The sequence below is a fragment of the Octodon degus genome, unplaced genomic scaffold (genome assembly GCF_000260255.1).
Source record: "Octodon degus isolate 3935 unplaced genomic scaffold, OctDeg1.0 scaffold00308, whole genome shotgun sequence".
NCBI lineage: Eukaryota > Metazoa > Chordata > Mammalia > Rodentia > Octodontidae > Octodon > Octodon degus.
This window is the reverse complement of record NW_004524884.1, coordinates 584,418-608,165: the sequence shown is the minus strand read 5'-3', so window position 1 is coordinate 608,165 and position 23,748 is coordinate 584,418. Positions and strand designations below refer to the sequence as shown.

The following is a 23,748-nucleotide window of genomic DNA, read 5'->3' as shown; positions in this document are numbered from 1 at the left end:
TTTCTACCCATAAAAATAATAAAATGAAATACAATGAGACCACTGTGTTTCTGGTGAAATATAACAGCTAGTAAGAAAACACAGCTTTAGTATACAGTACCAAGCAATTCATATACAATTCCAAGTTTCCACTCAGTACATAATTATCACTCTAGGCACACTAAGGTACGCTACCTACCCAAAATATCACTTCCTCCTGTTTTAGTACAGGCCATGTTAAATACATGGTTCCTACTAAAACCCAAACATGAATCTTTTTTAAATGATTCTCTGATTTCTCAGGAGCCAGCAAATAGGTTATTTACATTCACTTTTTGCAAAGTGGTATATCTCATTGGAAAGTAAGCAAAAGAGAATGAAAAGGAATAATGATTTCCCAAAAACCAAGATCTATAAATTATTTTGTGCACTATGAAGAAATTGCAGCACACACTGGTAACTAAGATGACAATCTTGATTCTTTCCACGATTCTGGCTGCAAACCAAGTTAGATGAAAAGCGAATCAAATTCAATGGTGAGCTTCAATGTTGACCTTATGGGGAAATTTGATTTGGTTCCTGTCCAATTCACTTTGTGGCCAGAACTGTGGACAGCATGGAGTTCTTGAACCGAGGTAGTATTGCAGTAATATATCTGAATGTGACTTGAGATTTAGGTCCCATGATATGAACGGTCATTTCCAAGAATGCGCATTTTGTTTTTGAGACTTGAAAGATAAAAAGGGAGCCTTTCTGTTGCTAATTAGGAGTGCCTTGGTGACCTTGCAATTCGCAGTTTAAGATCAGTAGCAAACATAGAGATCAAAGAGCATCAGTTCGAACAGTGATTGGTCAATCACAAAAAAACAGGTGAAAAGCTTCAGTTCTTAAGCTTAACTGGAAAAGGAAGAAAAGAGTTGACAAGAAGCTACAGAGGATGGATGAATTAAACTATTATCCAACTATTTTTTTTTTTTTTTTGGCGGAACTGGGGATTGAACTCAGGCCCTTTCTTTTGCCAGGCAAGCATTTATTCTACTGAGCTATCTCCCCAGGCCCCTATTCAACTATTTTCTGCAATGGCAGTTAACCTTTTAAATGATTGCTAAAGCTCTTTATCTTAAGCATTTTATTTAATGTTGAATGTATTTATAAAGAGAGTGAATGAACCAGTACAAAAGCATGTAGACCATAAGAGGAAAAATAACAGAGCAAGTTCCCAAATGCTTTGAATACAACAGTTTATTCATTGTGTATTTACTGAACATTTGGTCTGTGTTATTTTGTTCTTTTTTATGATAAGAATCCTACTTGGCAGATACAAAAGCTACATTTCTTGTTATATAGGTCTTGCTTTATCTTGGTCTTCACTATCCAGCAGAACATTATAAAAATGAGGTATAAAAAGTAAAGCCATATTAATATGCTGAACTATGAAAAGCTCAAGTCAACAACTTCCAACATTGCCAGTCCTACAGATAACCCACTATTATTATGGAATCCTGGACTATTTTGTAATATTTTGCTGAATTCACTCACCTACAATATTTAAATACTAATGGAATATCCATCTCTGAAAAAGCTAAACAAAAATGGGGATATAAATGAAGGACTGTTTTGTATCTGTATATCCAAAATATTTAGGATAGATATACAACTACTTTCTCTTAATTCAATGAGAAGAAAAATTTGCACTAATAGTGTTTGAACAGAATATCATGTCTGCATCTTGTACTATGAATAGCTACTACAAAGACAACAATATGCAATGTATTAATTATTATAACTGTCTTACTAACCTGTTTGAAACTGTCTCATTGCTATTTCTTTCTCAGTAAAATTAATTTAAAAAAAGAATCCTAAAGCATGATTACCAATTGACTCATTTTTGTAGGAGAGTTTCTATTGGTATATTAGGATAAATTACAACCAGAACAGTAGAAAGAAAAAATGCTGAATATAGGACACTGATATGACAATTTGATGAGAAGGACTGTATCTAATTTTTTTTTCAGAACTGGGGGTTAAACTCAGGTTCTTGCACTTGCCAGGCAAGTGCTTATTCTACAGAGCTATTACCCTGGCCCAAGACTGTATCTAATTTGGAGACACAAGAAAACACCTTCTATGAAAATCTTAAAATAGAGATATCATTTAATAAGGCCATACTTACTAAATATTCTTATGCAGAGGTATGGGTGACAGAAAAATTTTAAAATGTCATGCTATATGTAACTTTTTCCTTTTTAAGTTGTGTTTTATGTTGATAGTCTTACGAAAATATTTTCTTAAAAATTAAATGATATTTTATGACCTCCTGGTCTGTCCACTTATCATTTGTTAGATCACAAAGTAAAACTAATTAAGAAAGACTATGCTTTAGCTTTTAATTTTCTTAAAGTTTAAAGATCATTTTCCTTCAATGGTTGATGATATCATGGATGAATACTTTCAGACTGGATATTTTCTGGCTATTAAATAACACTGAAACTTTGATCAACTTTGCCTCAATTTCTCCACTGCCCTACCAATCATTTAATGGCTATAGCATAGATCTCTCCTACATGAATGCTTCATTCTGACTAGTTAAACTCTTTCATAAAGCTGTTGAGAAAGGAGAGAGAGAGAGAGAGAGAGAGAGAGAGAGAGAGAGAGAGAGAGAGAGAGAATTTTGAAGACATTAGGTTAAAATCAGGCTTTCTCAATCCTTGTGTAATTGACATTCTGGACAATATAATTCTTTGTTGTGGATGGCCGTTCTTTATCCTATAGGACATTTAGCAGCACCCAGCCTTCCCTTAGATGCCAGTGACATACCGAGTGCCCCTTTTTATGATATTCAACAATATTGCTAGATATGGCTGCTTATTTTCTTTTGCTTTATAGTGCTGGTGTTGCAGTCCAGTGGGCATTAAGTTATATCACCAGTATTCTTAAATTATTCATTTGGAGACAAGATCTTACTGAATTCTCCAAGCTGGCCTTGAACATGTAATCCTGCCTCAGCCTTCTGAAAAACTGGAATTATCGGTGTGTGCCACCACCACAATGCCCAGCTACTATAGAAGGCCAATCTCTCATAGTTAAGCACTACTTGGTCTAAAAGCGACATTAATGCTCCAGCACTGTTGATTATAAAGTCATTAAAAAGCTAGTGTTACCCTTGAGGTATTAGAAATGTACATAAATAATTCATATTCACAAAATAAAATGTACAGAAGATATAATGAATAAATAATTATTTTTCTTGGATAGTAGATATACTTAATCAATCCTTCATACACCAAAGAGAAATAAAACTCCTACTCTATAATTAGAGAAAAAAAATTCATTATACTCTTTTCAAAATGGAAATGTTTCATGCAACACAAATCTTCAAAATATTAGCTTGAGTCATACTTATCTGTGGTACTCTCAACAGAATTATCCAGCAATATAAGGACTGCACCTTTACTTCCATAAACAGTAAAAATAATCCTTGATTATTAATCTACAGTAACAATAATCTCCTAGTGCAGGCCCATGCATGGCCAACCTACTAGGCACGTAGATATGATAATCCCAAATTACATTGTACGTGTTAAACTGTTTTTCCAGCAATATTACCACACATCAATAATAAACTCAACCAGGTAGTTATCATTAAATAATTCATAAGCGGTGAGTCTTTGGGCTTTAAAGTTCTCATGAAGGGGGTGATAAATATAGCTGTATGACTATTCTCAAAATAATTAACCTATTACAAATTGTCAAGGGCCAGAGATTATGCATGGTCTTGCCATATGAATATTGAATTCTAGGTGCACATCCTCAGCTACTTATTACACATTCTATCCAAAGAGGAGATCTAATTAGCCTAACAACATAAGGGTTTTCAGAGGGCTACTTTGAAGAAAGAAACAGAGCTGTCGAGATTCAGAGCAGTGAAGACCTGGCGCACTACAAAGGGACTTATAATCACCTCATTTTCTATGAGCAGCTCTGACAGATAGTGATTGTGACTGGCTTCATCCCTTGCGACTAATAGTGTCCCCACCAGATTTACCAACTCTGTGAGAAAAAGCAAAATAGAAAATTTCAGGCCTACTGAACTTCAGGAAATTACCCTACGCACGCAGGCAGCTGAGGACTCATGTGGAGCCATTAAAATAATTTTTTTAAACGTTTCATACTAATGTCCACAAATAAACCACCTAGAGACTTAACATTGAAACTATGTGCTAATGCACTTAAGATGCTTGCAGACATATACCGGAATTAAAGTGCCAAATCTGTGTAAATTACAAATGTAGATCTCTGCTATCTTTCAAATGCAATAACTTTTAGCCCCTGAAGGTTATCCAGCAAACAGTGGCTCTTGCTTAGCTGGGTTCCATGTTGAATATAATGCCCATTGTGGAAACTGTACTTCAGAGGTCTAGGACACTTAGCTGTCTGCTGCTGCTAAGGTCTTCCTCTTCTGCGCTTGTGCTACACCCCAAATACGTATTCCTATCACAAATCTAAATACCAAAAAAATTGTAAATTGTAATTGCTTACACAGCCACATGGCTGTGGACTCTGAGGAGGCACAATTGTTGACTTACTTCTCTTCTGGTGCCTGTCAGACAGCCAGTAGGCAGCTGGGTATACTGTTAGGTGTTACTGAACTATTTAATTGAACTATGCTTTTGTGTCTCGGTCCTCTGGCATATGAAAAACTTTCTATTTCTCACAGCTCATTTTATCTCTCGGCTCAGAAACTCAAGGGAACAAGAAATATAAGTTTCATTATTTCTACCATTTATCTTTTAAATACCCTTTTGCTAGGGCGGCAGAAATCCATTCAGAGATCTCTACCACTTTCCTGGGGCTTAAAGTATGTTTGTGTGCTTCTGCATGAGAAGGTGTTATTAATCATTTTCTTGGCATCAAAGTCGTTAAACATCCTAACTCTACTGTCCATCCTCATGGAGCTTTCATTCCCAGGAGAGCTTTTGTTCAGCTTCTGGGGCATTGAAATCATACTGCCACTCTATAGGATTTATCTTCAGGCGCTGTGAACTCCCTAGGGTCTTTAAAGCATTGTTTGTCTGGAGTCTCACGGTCTCCACAAGGTCCCTGGGAAGATGAAGTGCATCCATGATCCCTATACTCCTCTCAACTTCCTTTTTCCAGGCTGATAAATTTGATTCTGGGCTTGTGAACACAGAAACTTAACAATTCCTCCTGGTGGATCTACCAAAATGGTTTGACTCTGTCCTGGGTCTTTTCTGCTTGCCGGATATGGAAACCACCCTCATTTGACTCCTCTTTTGGTCTCTGATATTGCATAACTGACACCTACGCACAGTAGGCAATGAACAGCTAAATCTACCCAATGATGAGAAGGGCTGATGGCCTTTTACAGCTATGAACAACACTTTGAGATTTAAGCTTCATCCGAAATGATGTTGTCCTCATTTCTGTAATTCAGTGATGCTCAACTACAGGAGGTGTAGAACCCCTCCTAGGGGTACATGTTGAAGTCTAGAGATATTCCCCATTTTCACAACTGGGATGGTGGTTGGTGCTATTGATATCTAGTGTGCACAGAGAAGGAATGCCGCTAAACATCCTGAATTACACAAGACAGCCCCTCCAACAACAAATGATTATAGAGTCCCACAGTGTTGGTGACAAAGATGGAAAGTACGTTCCTCAATAGGTTTCCCAAAGGTATATATATATATATATATATATATATATATATAGTGTTCAAGGTATTCAGGGTCTCACTGCTAGATTGGACTCCTAGTGATCTGCCTGTTTACAGCCTCCCAAGAGCTGGGATTACAGAAGTGGGCCAGCATGCCGTCTCAATTGCTGTTTCAGTGCTGCCTGGGACCCGGGTATTGAACCTTCTGCTCCTTCGACCTATTTGGCCCGCCCTTAAATTTCCCAAAGGTATTTGTCCTGTTTTTAGCTATAAAATGATGTCTATGCACTGCAAAATCAACAGCTGTTTTCACCATTAAAGGATAATCAAGGAAAAAGAGGTGGTTAATTTGTAAAGAAAGCATTCTGTGCCAGTATTTCTTAATATTTTCACATTTACATAGCCACAATAAATCCTTGTTAGAAAGAAAACTCAGATCAGTTAGTTACAATTCTTACCTTCATTTTATAGATTTAAGAAAAGAGAATAGCTTCAGAAAAATTAAAAGACTGATCTAGATTACAGCAACCATAAATGCCAGAGAAGAAACTTACTATCAGACTATACAACTCCAGAGCTAATGACCTAGTCACCTTGCAAAGGAAATTTCTTTATTCTTAGATCTTTTACCCTCAAGCATTTGCTTTTATAAAGATGATTGTTTTTGTCTCATGGACATTTTTGTTTTATTCTAGTAGTTTTGATGTTGTTACTGCTTCCAGAAAAAATATTCAAAATAATGAATTTGCTATGAGGCGTTTTTGGCAAACAAGCCGAAATAATGTAAGGTTGCAAAATATTCTGATCTTGTGACTTTTCAGAAAGAATAGAAATAATTCATTAATGCTTAAAATTTCAGGAAGTTTGAAATAAGTTGAAAAATTCAAAACACTTCTAAAGGTTTGACTCTAACACAGCACAATTTAGCCTGGGTTCAAAACTCCACGTATGGCTCTTGTCATCAAATAGGACTAGATCCCCTAATCTAGAGAAGCAAAATATTTAGACATGACTGAAAGAAAATAGATGTTACAGTATCGAGCCAGTTACTCCACTGTAATAACCAGTTCATCAAAGCTAAATGCGAGATGAGTGTCAAGCTGCCCAGTCCATATGGGGGCAAGCCTACCTACCTGCCAACTTAGAGCACCTCTTTTTTCTCCAGCAACCAGAATGTCAGAGGGAAATAGAACTAATCTCTGCAGAATTAGAGCCACAAACAGCTTTCTGGACAGAAAAAAATAAATATGCAGACAAAAGAAGACCTCATCCATCCTGAAATTTTCAATGAAATAAATTCTTCCTTCAGAGAAGCAATAAGCTGAAATACTGAAAGATAATTCTTTAACAGCAGATAAGAATATGCTCCTTGCCCCACAGAGCCACTGATTTTAATTCATATACAAACAAATAAATTACACAAAGCAACAATAAGGAGAATTTCGGACTGCAAATGCATATCCCTGCAGGGATTTCCTCCCTGCCCTTCAAGATCTCTTTTATCCATAAAGAGGCTGAACGACTTCAGAAAAACTACAGACAAGAAACCTATAACTTTTCGAAATGGAGAGAGAAGTCACATCCAAAGCTGTTTTGTCAATAAGCAGAGATAACAAATATAATGTATTCACACTATTTGAGAGGGTATGCATGATTCCATTCCAAAGTGAGTGAAAAGCAAATAATAATAACCGAAGACCTATATGCAAAATGTGGTGCAATGGAGGGAGAGAACAAATATACAGCAGGGAAAGAAATTCAATAGCATTTTGGCCAGCTTCTATAGTAATATTAAGGAATCAAAGATGATATTCAAATGCTATCATGAGGTGGCCACAACTGGGTATTTTAAAATAATGGAAACATACTCTTTCATGTTTTTGACTTCATTGCTCATAATGTACAGCCAATGGAGGGTTTTTGAAGTTAACCATTTTATGATTTGCAAAGATAACTGAGACATTTGGGTTGAAAAAAAGCTGATAACAAAATGAGAAGCAGGGAAACTAGATTAGGCTATTTCATGATACAGGCAAAGGATGATACTGGCTTACAAAGAGGCAGAAGTGATGAAACAAATGGGAGGTAACAAGATTAGAGATGTAATTTTGGAGATTGTGACAATTAGAATTTCTGATGGAGTCAACATAGGTGAGTTAGAATAATCACAGAATATTTCTAGCTTCAAGTCTGAGCAATTGAGTAAGTAATTGCTCCAATTTCAATTAAAGGAAGCAAGTGAGAAAAGAGAAAAGGAGGCCTGTCTGCAGCTGACGTGGCAGGCCAGTGTCAGTGCTATCTTGTACAATGAATCCTCTTAGTCAGTTAGTGGATCTGTTCTACAGCCAGCACCCTACACCTATCTACACAGAACTGGCTATGTTTAGGCTATATTTATGAATTGGGAAATCATTAATATCTAGGTGGTACTTAAAGTTGTAAAATGGCACGTGGTCACCAAGTGAGTAACAAAATTTCTGACGATTAATTCTTGTTTTTTGTTAATATATAGAATCTAGACAGGAGAGAAGGAGCACATTAAAGAGATAGAGATTTGAATAGCTAGTAGGTTAACAGGACAACAGCTAGATAAAATATATTGAAAGTCAAGTAAAGAATTAATTTTGTCAGGGGTTAGGGAGATAGCTCAGTGGAATAGGTGCTTGCCTGGCAAGCTCAAGGTCATGAGATTGATTGTATAGTCTCCCTCGTGTGAGAACTCAAAAGAAGAAATAAAAATGGAAAGGTAGAAAACAATTAAAAGGAAAACGAGAACTTGAGGATTGGACAACAAGGAGAGTACAAGGAGAAAAGCTGGGAAACATGACAGGGGCAAAGCCATACATTTATACGCAAAAGATCAGCAAGGCAATCATCCTGAGAAACATCAGCAGGTTTTCGAAACTAGCAGTTATTTGGCAGCATTCTCACCCTGACTAACTACACATGCTGATACCAGTGAGCCAAGCAACTACACTGAAGATAGCAATGTGTAATAGAAGTGTCACTCTTGGAATGCCTCTCATTTTGGTCTTCTAAATGCATACTTCTTGTCATGACATACCAATTATTACCATACTGTCTCACAAGTAAAAGTTTGGATTTTTTTTAAACGGGTAATAAATGAAAAAAAGACACAAGAAAAACAAAAAATGGTCACAGATCTGTCCTGCTACAATGCTGTATATGGTTAGATTTCTAAATTTCTGTGTAAAAATATGTAATTATTTATTCATATTATTTAAATATTTTTCATTTTTAAATTTTTATCTCCATATTCTGTAGGGACTTAATGTTTAACATATCAATACTTGATGGAAAATACCTGTTCCATGTTATGCCTAAAATGTTTGATATTCAGACAGATAGTGAGGTTAAACCCAACTGCATAAGATGTAGGGAAATAATAAGCTTCTCTTCTAGAGGGTTAACAACCTCAGTTTGCAGACCAAAAATTAGAGAAATAGAAGGGTTGCAAGGACAGCCAACATTTTGACCCCAGCCTTCCAAGGTCAGTGAAGACTCAGGACATAGGAGAACCTATATGGTAACATCATGTAACTCAGTTGTGTCCCAAATTTTCTGATCAAGGAGATTATGGGGCCAAAGAGGAAAGTGATCGATGATGTAGAGTGTGCCTAAGGAGAGTTACATGGAGAGAAAACATTGTCTCAGGCTTTCACAGAGAGCAAATTTTTTTTTTACATAGAGCAAATTGGTGAAGCAATGGCTATGACTCTTCCACATGGCTGACACTGACAAAGTATCTGCAAACTGCAATACAGCGTTACAGGATAAATCCTGAGGGTATTTGACTGACCTTATGAGATACAAAAGTTACATTTCTTGTTATGTAGGTCTTGCTTTTTCTTGGTCTTAACCATCCAGCAGAAAAGTATAAAAACGAGATATATAACGTAAAGCCATGTTAATATGCTGAACTGTGAAAGGCTCAAGTCAACAACTTCTGTGGATAATCCACTACTATTGTATACTGCTGGACTATGTTGGATTGTTTTGCTGAATTCAAGCACCTATAATATTTAGATGCCAATGGAATACTCATTTCTGGCAGGACTAAGCAAAACAAGGGGATACAGAGGAAGGACCATTTTGAATCTGTATATGCAGAATAGTTAGGATAGATATACAGCTACTTTTGCTTAATTCAATTATCAGAAAGATTTGTACTAATAGTGTTTGCACAGAATATTCTGTTTGCATCTTGTACTACAGATAACCACTAAGAAGATAACAATGTACAATATATTGATTTTTGAAAGTGTCTTATTAATCAGTTTTGAAGCTGTCTCATTGATATTTGCTTCTCAATAATATAAAAATTAAGCCTGTGTTTTATTTACTTTATTTACTTACAAGACTTATACTGCTAGGAATATTTGTGTACAAGTTTTTGTCTGGATATTATTTAAATACTCAAGTATATACTTAGAAAATCATTGTGCCACTTTTTGCCAGAGCTTTCATCAATTTTACTAAGCAGCTAAACTATTTTGTTATCATTGAGGTGTCAGTATTTCAATTCTTTCACATCTACCTTAACAATTGTTATTGTGTATAAGTTTGATTATAATCACTGTAAAATTTATGAAGTTGAGTTTCATTGTCAGTTTGTCTTTTGATTGTTTAGGTTTCTTAAGGAAATTAAGAAGAAATATAGGAGCCGGAGAGATGGCTCAGTAGAATAAGCGTTTCCCTGGCAAGAGCAAGGGCCTGAGTTCAGTCCCCGGTTTCACCACAAAAAAAGTAGAAGAAACATTATCAGCTGAGAGAAATGGCTAGGCAGGATTAAGTGGAGGTTTGAATACAAATGTAAAAACAGGAAATAGAGCAGATAATTTTTAGGATTGCATCTAGTGTTTGGGGTCCCATTAAAATATGTGATAAGATAGCATCATTTCCTAACATTTTATTCTTAATTTATTGCTTCATGGTGGCTGTGGTAAGAATGAGTTGTAACATTTTCACCAGTCCAATGACAATATAAAGGCAATATTGACAGTTTATTATAAAACTTTATTCATCCAATATACTTCTTTTGAAATGACATCTTTTCTACATCATAGTTCTAAAATACCCTTTCATGAAATGCAGTGAAATACAGATTTGGTTTTTAATGACTATTAGGGGCCTAATGTCTTATCTTTATTTTATATGGAATGTGAAAGGTTGGTAATTTTGTTTTCCCTCAACCAAAAAAAAAATTCTGGTCAAAACAACATAACACAAATATATGTACTCTTACACTGATTGCACAAAAATATAGATAGCATAAAATTTGCAAGGAAATAGAGTAAAAATTTAGCAGTGGCTAACTGAGGGATAGGTTTAGGGATAATTTTTCATTTTGTTCTTACTGACTTAATGTGAAATCCTAATAATTCTAGAAAGACAAGTATGAATAAAAAACTGTTTTTTCCTGATTCAGAGAGTTAAAAGTCTAAAGGATAAAGCACATTATTAAAAAAGTCCATATCTTAACTGACATATTGCTCTAAAACTTTTTCTCCTAAAGATGATCTTATTTCCTAAAACTTTAAATGTAACACTTGATAATTTTCTGTCAACTTTATTCTATCTACCTCAATGTTGTGGCTTCTTTTTCTATGGACTTGTTAATTCTTTCATATTTTGGGGTTCATTTTGAGCTAATCTTTGTCTGCTTTTGGAAGACTCCTTGCTGACTTGAGAATACATTGGAGATAAGTGACCTTCGCAAAGTTTTCTACAGGAAAAAATCTCTGAGGGATACAAACGCTACTGAAACTGTTGTAACAAAGACATATTGCTGCCAAAATGTAAGAAAGGTTATCAGTGGCTAGCAAATGGTTCTGAGAGGGCTGCTGTAATTAAAATAATCTTTCATGACCCTGAACTCTGTTGAAAAATAAGGTTCAACTATGGGAAAGAAAAATTCATGTACTGAAAAAACTAACTAAAGTACAGGGTGGAATGGTTGCTTTATTCATTTTTATTGCCTCTCTAGTACATACAGGTATGTACCATTACTCACTGATGTGATCAATTTAAAAATTCCTTTTGTTAACAAAAGGAAAAACACATCATTCATAAGTTTCTGTGGCAGTGGCCAAGACTGACATATTCTTTTGTTTCCTCTTTTCTTTCTTTCTTTCTTTCTTTCTTTCTTTCTTTCTTTCTTTCTTTCTTTCTTTCTTTCTTTCTTTCTTTCTTTCTTTCTTTCTTTCTTTCTTTCTTTCTTTCTTTCTTTCTTTCTTTCTTTCTTTTTCCAGAACCGTGGATTGAACTCAGGCCCTTACACTTGCCAGGGAAGTGCTTATTCTACTGAGCCATCTCCCTGGCCCCAAGACTGACATCTTCTAAACCTTCAAAAGTCAAGTGTTAATGAAAGCATTCAAATGAAAAGTTAAGCTATTCATTGGTTTGTTCACCCTGGGAAGTGAAGTAAATATTCAGAAGACAACACCTATAATATTCAACAAAACAGATGACATAGGACTGCAGAAAAAGTAGACAAAGGTCAATTTAATTTTCAATATACACTGAGCATCTTGTTTGCTACCTTATTCAGTGATATTACTAACTGTTAAAAATAGTCCACCAGCCTAATATTCTTGTACAATGTATGTTTAAAAATACTTTTTCTGAGGTGAATGCTGAAGATCAGAGTTCAGCTGTCCTAGGTCACAGGTCTTCCACTCAAACATACTCCAGAGCTTTTCTTTCAGTTTACAATGTTTTACAAGAAGTTTTTGGAATAATTTCATCCCAGACACTAGGTTTCTTCAATGATACACACCCCCATAAAATTTGTACTTCCATCCAATAGGAAGAAAAAGTAATTCTTAAAAAAATTAATAAAAAATAAAAATACTTTTTCTGAGGTTATGTTTCCTATGCTGTATTCAGTATTGTAATGATCCTCTTCTGGATATATAATTTTCTCCACCAATGACTGGAGTAATTTTGTAGTAAGTCTGTTCCTTGTGGGGGGGGTACAGGGGATTGAACTCAGGACCCTGCACTTGCCAGGCAGGTGCATATTCTACTGAACTATCTCCGCAGCCCGTTCTGTTCCTACAGTTATTTGATCTTCATGTTGAGCATATCTTCTGTTCTATTATAGACATTAGCCTATTAACATTTAAGGAATGATGACTTATAGGTCTCACTTCATAAATCACAAGCTCCTGATTCTATCCCACTCCTTTACATTCATTACAATATGTTTATGAAGACTTATCAAGATTTTCTATCATAACTTTCTCACTTCCCTTTCACTCTCCCACAACTCCATGTACAGTATACATTTATTATAAAAACTACCTTAAAACTCAGTTTGGGGGCTGGGGAGATGGCTCAGTAGAACAAGCGCTTCTCTGGCAAGCACAAGGGTCTGAGTTCAATCCCTGGTTCCACCAAAAAAAAAAAAAAAAAAAAAGTAAAAGAACTCTGTTTTGTAAAATTACACAACAATCTCAAGTTTATTGTTTCAGGGAACAGAAGAAAATGAAAATGGCCCACATTCGCCTTGCTTTCCTGCTAACTTATCATTTACATTTTTTCAGCTCCATTCCTATTTTCCTGTATCTCACTCAAAAAATGTGAATTCCTTAATGCTCAATCCTAAACTCTCTTCATTACATATTTGCCCCTAATTTCATCTTCATCTTTATACTGCACCTATTTGTCAATAAATTTCAAATTTATTTCTGCAATCTTGATCACTTCTTAAGAGTTCCAAATTCTGAGTTTTCCTCTAACATCTTTTGTAGTTATGTCACATCTACTTAAAATATAGTATTTACGAAACAAAAATCTTGATCATTGCAAAGCACAAGCCAGTGTTGTTTTTTTCTCAGTAAATTATTCCACCAATATTTGCTCTATACCCTGCCCAACTAAATCTGTGGTCCACATATTCCCTTCTGTGTCATTATCGCTACGAATCAAGCCATGTACATTTCACATCATTTACCCTGGAGATAGATAGATCAACACATTGGTAGATGGATAGATCAGTAAATCTATAGATACGTAGATAGATTAATAGATTGATCAATCATTCAGTCAATAGATAGATGCATCTTTAGCCTTAAACTTTTTCTGAAACAAGTACTAATTACAACAATGAATTTAGGCTATTTATTCCAATATTAAGGTGAATCAACAAACTTTCCTACATAGAAAGGTGTCACAGAACCTGTAATTTTGCACGGATTACATGTGCACACATTTCAGAAGCATAGCAACATATTTATCAAAGCGTACTGTAGTAGGCTCATAAGGTGAAATTAAAACCATAACAAAAAAGTTTATAACATTGTTTTACAAAGTAAAAGAAGAAATAACTTTGGTCATCAGAAAATGACATTAACTTCAGGTTGTTCATTATTCATTAAGCTAATACTTAAGTGAAGACAATAAAGCAACCTGTGTGATGATATACAATAAGCATCATTTAGCAAACAAATTTGAAATTGAATATTTTTAAAACCTTATAAGTGGGTCAAAATACTCTTCATCTTTTTATCAATTTATAAACTTTCATTTTGAGATAATCGTAGGTTCACACATACTTCCGAAAAATACTACAGATAGAGATTGTTTACCTTTTATCTAATTTCTCCCAAGCAGTATCTTCCAAAACTATATCAAAGTATTACAGCCTGGATAATGAAGTTGGTATAATGAAGATAGAGCACTGATTCTTTATCCTTTCTTTTTTACAACCAAACTCACCTCCCTCATTCCTGCTCTCCCTGGTGTACCCTTGAATACCCCTAATCTGGTTTTACTTTCTATAATTTTGAAACTTCCAGAATGTGACATTAATAGAATTGTATAGTTAGTAATCTTTGGATATTGATGTTATTTCATTCAGCATTGTTTTCTGAAGCTTCATTCATCTCTATTTACTATTTTCCACTGTAACTGTACTCCTTTGTATTCTTGTTAGCAATGTATAAGTGATCACATTTTCTATACCTTTCTAAATACTTGATATTTTGTCTTAGTCATTGTGAGAAGTGTGTAGTGATATTTCGCTGTGATTTTAATTTACTTTTTACTAATTATCAAAGATTTTCACTATCTTTTGAAGTGCTTGTGTGTCATTAGTATTTCTTGTATAACTTTACATACCAAAGCCTCCTATAAACAAACTGTGCTTTGTCAAATGCAAAGACTTTAAATTTTGATTGTGACTTTGGCAAGATTAATAAGGTACCTTGAAGGCAATAACTTGTTTTTAATTAACTCTCTCTTTGCAAAGCTGAAAGGCTACTTATTGAATTAATTCAATTAGTACAAATTTATGCAATTTAATATTAGAACCCCCTTCATATACCAAAAGTCAGGTCAAAACATTGAGTTGTAGGCAGGAATTAACACTTTGCAATGTTTTCTGCATGGAAAAAACTTATCCAATGAGATTATCATGAAGTTAAATGGATAGCATATTTGTTAGTTATTCCTGAAGCTCATTAGAAATGACTTCAAATAATATTAGCCAAAGACCACCCAAAATAAGCACTGGATAAAATAATAAATAATTATGTCTGACAATGTTAACTCAAAGAGAGTTCATAGAAATGGCACCAGAATATGTGAGATACCTGAGAACAGATCTCCTCTATGTTTGGGGTCATGACATTTGTTTTCATACAGGACAGTTGAAAGAAAATTATGCTTTTATCAAATGAAGATTCAATTTACTACCTTGCTACACTTATGCTGATAGAACTACATAAAATAGTAGGGGAAAGATATTGGTTAATGTTTTTATGAAATTCAAAAAGTGGTCTTATGATTCTTTTGTCTTCCAAATTCCTTAATCAATGCATTTCATAGACTTCTTTCTATTTTCCCTATATAAAGATTTTCCAAATACTGTATTGAGCACAACTAAATTCCCCACAAAAGTAAGTAAGTCACTATGGTAGTACTAAGGCCTATGCTCCACTATTTGCAATTAATACCCCTTGTAGACAGCATGTTTCTGTAGAAGCACAATAACTGAAACAAAAACATGTTTACTAAAGCATGACTACTATATTTTGTAAAACTAAATGATTTTGCTAAAATGTAGTTTTTAAAGACTTCATTGTTTGACCATTTCATGCTGGGTGAATAAATACATTTCATTTTTTTTTTTTTAGTACTGGAGATTGAAGCCAAGTCTTTATGTGAGTAAAGTTAGTACTCTGTCCCTCAGCTATGTTCCTGACCTACATTTAAAAAAATTATTCGTGTCTAGTTGCGATAGTAACAGTAAGCCTTGCTATTATTTGATGAATATTGTACTACATAGGGTGCTGTGCTAAGAATTTTGCAGCTCTCTCACTTAATTCTTCAAACTCAAGAGAGAGATATTCTCGGTGATACATAGAAGAAAAGCAGTGCTTTGAGAGATTAAATTACCTCCTACAGTTTCTCTCTCCTAGTCCATATTGCTCTGATATCTACTAGTCATCCTAACAAGTTTCCTAAATAGTTATAGAACAGGGTGGAAACTGAAACATAAACATCAAGTTTCAAGTCACAATTAAGTCAGTGTTCGTCTATTCACTAAATGGATAACCAACCCAAAGGTCATTCAAAAGTCAGTATCCTAGCTGCATGAAAGCCAGTCCTTTTTGACACACTCTTCAATTTCTTCACAATTGCCCTCAAGGAAACACATTCTTTGTAAGATTAGATGAATCTAAATTTGCATAGAATGGTCAATCATGTATTAACATACATATGCATACACAAATACATATTCATACATAAAATCAAAGCATATGCCATATTTATTCACAGAAGTTGTGCAAATTATATATCTCTACCTTTCACGTACATACTGATCATCTATTTTAAAATGAAGTGCAGAGAACAGGCATGGTGGCACACACCTATAATTTCAGTGCTGGGGAGGCTAAAAGCAGGAAGATCACTTCGAGTCCAAGCTGTGTAGCAAGACCCTGTATCAAGTACATTTAAAAAAATGAAGGATACATATGGTGTTAGATAATAATTGGTCAGGTACAAAACTTCTACCTGGAGAATTGTCACCTAAAGCAAATCAGAAGGACTAAGTCAGTATAAAATAAAGAAAGGGGCAAACAAATGGACTGTGTGGACTCTCTCTCTCTCTCTTTCTTTGGTGGAATTGGGATTGAACTCAGGCCCTTGGGCTTGCCAGGCCAGCACTTGTGCTACCGAGCCATCTCCCTGGACCCTTGTGTGCACTTTTTAAAGCTAACAATGTGAATAACCATTTTATTCCACTGAACAAAGGTCAGTATCACCAAGAGACTTTTTTTCTTGGTAAAACTTGCATTTACCTCCATACCAATTTTCCCTAAATAAATAGAGTAGATAAATAATACTAATGGTAGGTTGATTATTGAAAGTCTATTGTATAACAAGCATGATTCTAGTATCTAGAAATGGATTAAGGCATAAAAATCATAACCTTTTGCTGTGGGTTCTATTATCCGAATCAATTTGACAAATGAGGAAAGGAAAATGTAGAAGGATTAAGCAGGAAAATGAGTAGAGGAAGCCTGGCTCCACAGCACTACTGCTCCTTTTCTACTCCACTCCATTCTGATTTTGTCACTGTGTTCTTCTTTACTCATTTATTACAAAGCATGGGTCCAAATCATGGACTAACATAATGCCAAAATATTTCCATATCACTTGGCTTCTTAACTGAATTTGCTCTTCTGCAAATACTTCTAGTGTCCATGCACTCACATGGTCCTGAAGGTTGTGGCCCTCTACACATACAATTGAAACAACACATTTCCCCTGCCTATGACGTTCTGTAAACAACAACAACAAAGGCATAGCAGCAATCATCAGTCTATTATGACATGATGGGAAAATGTTACCAGAATTTATGAGGGAAAAGTACAAATTCCAATTTTGTTAAACATATTGGTGTAAATATTAGCAGCTCAGGGAGGACATGCCGCTCCTATCCCACCCCTGGGCACACTGAGCCAGCGATGAGAGTCCGGGTGGAGTGGCACACGTCTGCAATCCTAGCACTGAGGAGGCTGAAAACAGAGAATCACTACGAGACTGAGCTGTGTAGTGAGATTCTGTGCCAAATACATAAATGTAATAAATAAATAAATATTAGCAACTCATGAGAAGAAAAGAAAATGATTTTATTTTCTTCTTAAAGAAGAACTAAAATGACTACAAGCATTGACATATACTTCAAATGAAAAAAAAAAGGCAGTGGATGAATTTCTTTTGCTGTTATTTTACGAGATGAAAAGCAGATTCATTATAATGTTCTGACATTGACAGTCTTACGGATACCCACTACTAGTATGGACTACTGGACTATATTGCATTATTTTGCTGAATTCACGCATCTACAATATTTAAATGGCAATGGAATACCCATCTCTGACAACACTAAACAAAAAAAAAGGATATACAAAGGAAGGACCATTTTGTATCTGTGAATACAAAATAGGACAGATATACAGCTACTTTTGCTTAATTCAGTGAGAAGAAAGATTTATACTAATATTCTTTGGACAGGATATCATATCTGCATCTTGTACTATGAATAACCACCATGAAGACAACAATATGCAATGTATTGATTATCGAAACTGTGTTATTAATTGGTTTTGAAATTGTCTCATTGCTATTTGTTTATAAATAAAATTAATAAAAAAAGTTTGCTTTGAGTCATGTATAAAAAATATATCAAGGACATTTACTATGAATTAATATGTACAGTGTATGTACATATATTTTTTTATTCAAATGCAATGACTTTCACCTCCGGATTGAAACTTGCAATATCAAGTATAATTGTAAGAACAATGAGGAAAACCAACTTAAATCTTGTAAAGACCACACACATTAGTTTCACTCTGACTGAGAACAACATGTAGTAGAGTACAAAAGTTGTGACAATTACACTACATTTATGATTTTGCTATAATAAGGACTCTTCAAAGGCTCTTCGTCATGACCATGATGATGTTGAAAAGTCAAAGCTGGAAAAAAACGAAAGGCTAATTCACATGTGTTCTATGAATGTGCTGAGGTAAAGAAAGTTAATCTTCGTCCACAAGTACACTGGCATGCACTAAGCTATGTTGCTGCATAAGGAGGAAGAACCAGATTTGGGTAACAGGGAGAAAAAGAATATATATTATGTTGTACAGTGTTAGATGCAAGAAACATGAGTTTCTTTGAGTTAGAGCTGTGTGAGAAATTCAGTCCTTCCTATTTCCTAGACAAAAGAATTGTGAAACCCTGCTTTAACAAAGGAGGAGTTTCTAGATACTGGCAAAAAATAAATTTAGGGCTTGAAAAAACAATGAAGTATCATTAGCAGTTATTATAAAAATTGTCCTCAAGAAATTCTGGTGAGAGGAAATAGAGAGACACATGGTGTACAAGGAGCTGGGAAGGGGATTTGGGGCAGGAGAGAGGATGGAGGGGTAAGAAGACATATAGAAGGGGCCAGGCAGATGGCTCAGTAGAATAAGCACTTCCCTGGCAAGCACAAGTGTCTGAGTTCAATCCCCAGTTCTGCAAAAAAAAAAAAAAAAGAGGGGGAGGGACATATAGAGAATCAGGATGTCATATGTATATGTATCAGTACCCCACTATAAATATATGCATTATATATCTCAACTGTATACCAATAGAAATGATGAAAAAAATACCAGTATATTCTCAGATTAGATTAAATCACCTTGGGATAGGTGTGATGGTACACACCTGGAATGCCAGCAATTGGAAGGCTGAGGCAGGATGACCACCATGAATTCAAGACCAGTCTGGGCTACATAAGCAAGTTCAAAACCATCTTGAATTACATTCTGAGAACCTGCCTCCAAAAAAAATAACTTTTCAAATGCTTTTGGGAGTTACTGTTTTTCCATTCCTATTAGATTTTCAATTAATTATATATTTTAAGAATTATCTATTCCCAAAAGCTTTGTGTAGATGGTGTTCTTCTGTCTTATTTTTGCAGTTCTGGCATTCAGTACACTTCCTTCTAAGTAACTGAAAGTCAGTAAATACTTGCTGAACTGATGAAAGATAGCAATGCAACAAGAATTGGAGTTCCAAGAAGAATCTTGGATGCAGCTGTTGCCCACTGGTGTTTGTACTCCACAGCTGGATTCATCCAGCTCCTGCCAGCACCCCACACTGTTATTATCACTCAAACAGTGGCAAATCCCTGTGCTCTCATCTCATTAAGTGATAACATTATTTTCCCAGTCAGTCAGACCACAAAACTTGGTTTGACGACTTCTCTCTGAAACTATGAATAAGTTGTCAAGTCATATCTGATCTGCCTGTTCTTCAGTATCAAACTCCATAAGATATTGTCCATAAAGTCTTCTTTATTTATGTGGACAGAGAGTGCATGAAATAATGTTTTTCACTTTTCAAACTTGCATTCTATTCAGCACCTTCTCAATAATATAGTCAGCTCAATAAAAGTATACATACTTTAGGAAAATAAGCAGTGTTATCAAAATATTTCAAGCTTAAATCCAATCAAACTTATATGACCATTTCTTTAATGTCTATATATACTATATATGGACTGTGAAGATACAAGTTCATTAATATCACAAGCAAGTAAACATCTAAACCAAGTAGGTTAGAATTCATAGTTACTCCCATTTCTACAATAGATCATTTTAATGACTTTGTATTATAATGTAGAAAAAATGTTGGCCATACATGGAACAAGTCTCAAAAACAGAATGCAAGCTGAACAATTCATACAACCTTTAAAAATTGTTTACCAAGGTATCAAGAAATTATTCAAGACAAGTCGCTGGCCTCTGAGCTCGGCTCTGCAGGGTGTGCAGGCACCATATCTGGCCGCGAAGGTGGCAAGAAGAAGCCCCTGAAGCAGCCCAAGAAACAGGCCAAGGAGATGGATGAGGAAGATAGAGTGTTCAAACAGAAGCAAAAGGAAGAGCAGGAGAAACTTGAGGAGATAAAAACGAAGGCCGCGGGAAAGGGCCCCCTGGCCACAGGTGGAATTAAGAAATCTGGCAAAAAGTAAACTGTTCCATGTGTGTACAATGATGACGACCCTGGATTCCATTCCTATTCAGATATCTAGATGCCCTGCCATAACATCTCTTGACACCTATAACTACAGTGAAGTGTGTTCCTGGAGTCTGTTGTACATGTAGGAATAAAATTTTATTTAAAAAAAGAAAAAGAAAAAATCATTAAAAAAAAAAAGAAATTGTTCAAGACAAAAGAGGAACTAAGGAGAGAGAAAGCGGAAAGGAAGCAAGAGAAAAAATGACCAAAAAGGATACAATGGAAACAAAGCTTTGTAAATAAGGAGAGAAAGAGGGGTTGAAAGGAGGGAGAGGATTAGGAATAAAAGGAATCAAGATATATTATGTACACATACAAACATTCTGATGAATCTGTTCATTGTGTATACTGAAATAGTACCAATAAGTTTAAGTTTCTACAAGACAGAAAAGCTTGCACAAAAGATGTAATGGTTCTTCAACCATGTATGAGATATTTGGATTTTAGCATTAATTAATATCTTGCTAAGATTGTATCTGTTGAAGTCTTACAGTGGAAAAAGTCTGCATTCACATTAGAAACACATAGCAAAACAGCAAAGAGAACTAGTGTCCAAACCAACCACCTTATTATCTTTTCTATGAGATAAGCTCCCAAGCCCATTGAACACGGGTGGGGCTGTTTTCATCAGCTAGGTCACTTTATTTAATACTGAGCAAACAATACACTACTGAAAAGATCACATTAAATGAGAAATCAATGTGATTAACAAGTAAGTTGATTGCTAATGCACTCTAAATCCTAGTAAAAAAATAGATTCACAACACACTGTATTACCAAAAATTTAATATTGAAATTTTTAAGCTTAAATACATTCAAAAGCATTACCAATAAATGTAAATGTTCTTGTGGATTTAAATCCAGCTATCTGGTACAAGAAAACGCACAAATAAGACAATCTGGCTCAAAATGTTTCCTGTCTTTGTTGAGCAGATTTAAACACAAATGCTGATAAATGTAGAGGTAGTCTGAAAACTGCAAGGGACAAGCCTGAAGGCTCAAAAACTAAATGGAATTGAAAGGAAGGAATTTCTCTCCTATCTCCACCAAAAAGACAAGGTCAACAAAGAAAGGCTGGGGAATTCAAGCCTCTGGATGTTGCTTTTTCTTGAGTCTACCTAGATATGGATCAATCCTTCCAACTCACATACTGAATCCAAAATAGCACAAAATAGCAAAACACCAGGCACCCATCAATACCTGATGATGAGATCTAGAAATCACTTTGATTTACAGAGCCTTGCATCACACAGCCAAAAAGGCTGAAAACAATTACATATAAGGCACAGGTAGATCTGGATAGGAACTCAGGATATGCACTTGTGTATCCTAGCATCACCATTGTACATTTCCTCAGCATGTTAGTTATGAAGCCTTCCATACATAATGATCTGAAAGAGTACCCCACACATTTGTTTGGGGCTTGTATCATCTGCTTTCTCTTTCAAATATCTGCTAAATTATATCACCTGATTACTGAGGACTTGTCCCCCAAACACTTTGTTGTATGCCATTCCTGTCCTACACCCCTCTTCAGCTTCCATGGTTCTTATAATCAGTAATTAGCTGACACACTGATTATCTGTCTCTTCCTACTAAAATGCATTCAGGAGCATAAGGGATCTGTTTGGTTCACTGATGAATGCTTTTTGCATGGCAAGGGTCAGCATTTAGCATAGAAATATTTTTGAAATGGTAAATAATCCAAGTGGTTATATCAGGAAGAACATCAATTGGAGAAAAAATAGAAAAGATTAAAAAGAAGGAAATAACTAGTATGCAGTTCAAAGAAATGAGAGTGAAATGTCTCTGCTGGGTTTTCTATGAAATAAGCAATTACTCAAGTGTCAGGGGTGAATATATATAGTCTGAGGGCAACTGGATTTGGTTTTACCTGCAGGCTGTTTCATAGGTCAAATAAATAAATCACCTGAGATCCTTCAAACTTTTTGATTATTCTCTGCAACATTTTTTTTCTTTCCTACTGATATTTGTATGATTTTATCAGTTGTTTATTTATTGACTCAAAAATGCTGGACACCTATCTTGCTTAGGGTTGCTTGGTAAAATATATATGTATATTCTACATATTATTAAAATTGCACACCATCTAATACTTGATGACATTTACCATCTTCTCTCATAATTTTCCTTGTCTTCATTCCAGAATATCCAGGAAAGAAATAGAAAACCCAGAAGCTCAGTGTTAGAACATGTGCTGAGCATGCATAAGGTCCTAGGTTTTATCTCCAGCAAAAAGGAAGACTACACAGGAGAGATGGAGAGCCAACCAAATAGCTCAGAAGATTAAAGCACCTGCAAGCAGGCACAGTAGTTGGGGGTTCAATCCCTGGGCCTTCCATGCAGACTGCATGCCTGGGGCATGCTGAGATGGCAATTGAGACTGGGCATGGTGGCATGAGCCCGTAATCTCAGCTGTAAACAGGCAGATCACTATGAGGCTGATCTAGTAGTGCGACCCTGAACACCCTGTAGATCCTTCCCTAAAATAAAAAAAGAGAGAAGATGGGAAGTAAGGCAGAGGAAAAGGAAGAGAGAGGGAGACAGAGATGCAGAGACAGAGAGACAGACAGACATCAACAGAGGGGCAGTGAGAGAGACAGAGACCAACAGAGAGAGAGGCAGAATGACAGAGACAGAGCTAGAGTCATTCCCCATAGAAAGGGGAGCTGATAAAATTCAGTGGTGTTGGAAGAAAGCAGAGAAATGCCAGAACACCCATCAAGAGACACTGGGAAGACACACAAAGGTACATTAGAAATTAAAGTGCTTTTAGTTTAGATAAGCACATTCAGCATATGCACAATCATCACCATAAGCAACATTTATTAGGTACAATTTTCTTTACAAACACATGAAGCCTTCCTACAGTTTTACTGAAATATTATCAATTTATGAAAATCTACTTCAGTACTAGAAGTCATCTGTGACCTATGAAGTTATATATGGGAGTTGGGGAGATGGCT

The 23,748-nt window shown here is 35.4% G+C and overlaps 1 pseudogene; it reads left to right on the top strand.

The window, feature by feature from the left end:
* Nucleotides 1-5,560: 5,560 nt before the first annotated feature.
* On the top strand, nt 5,561-20,819 carry LOC111814403 (annotated as a pseudogene).
* Nucleotides 20,820-23,748: the final 2,929 nt, after the last annotated feature.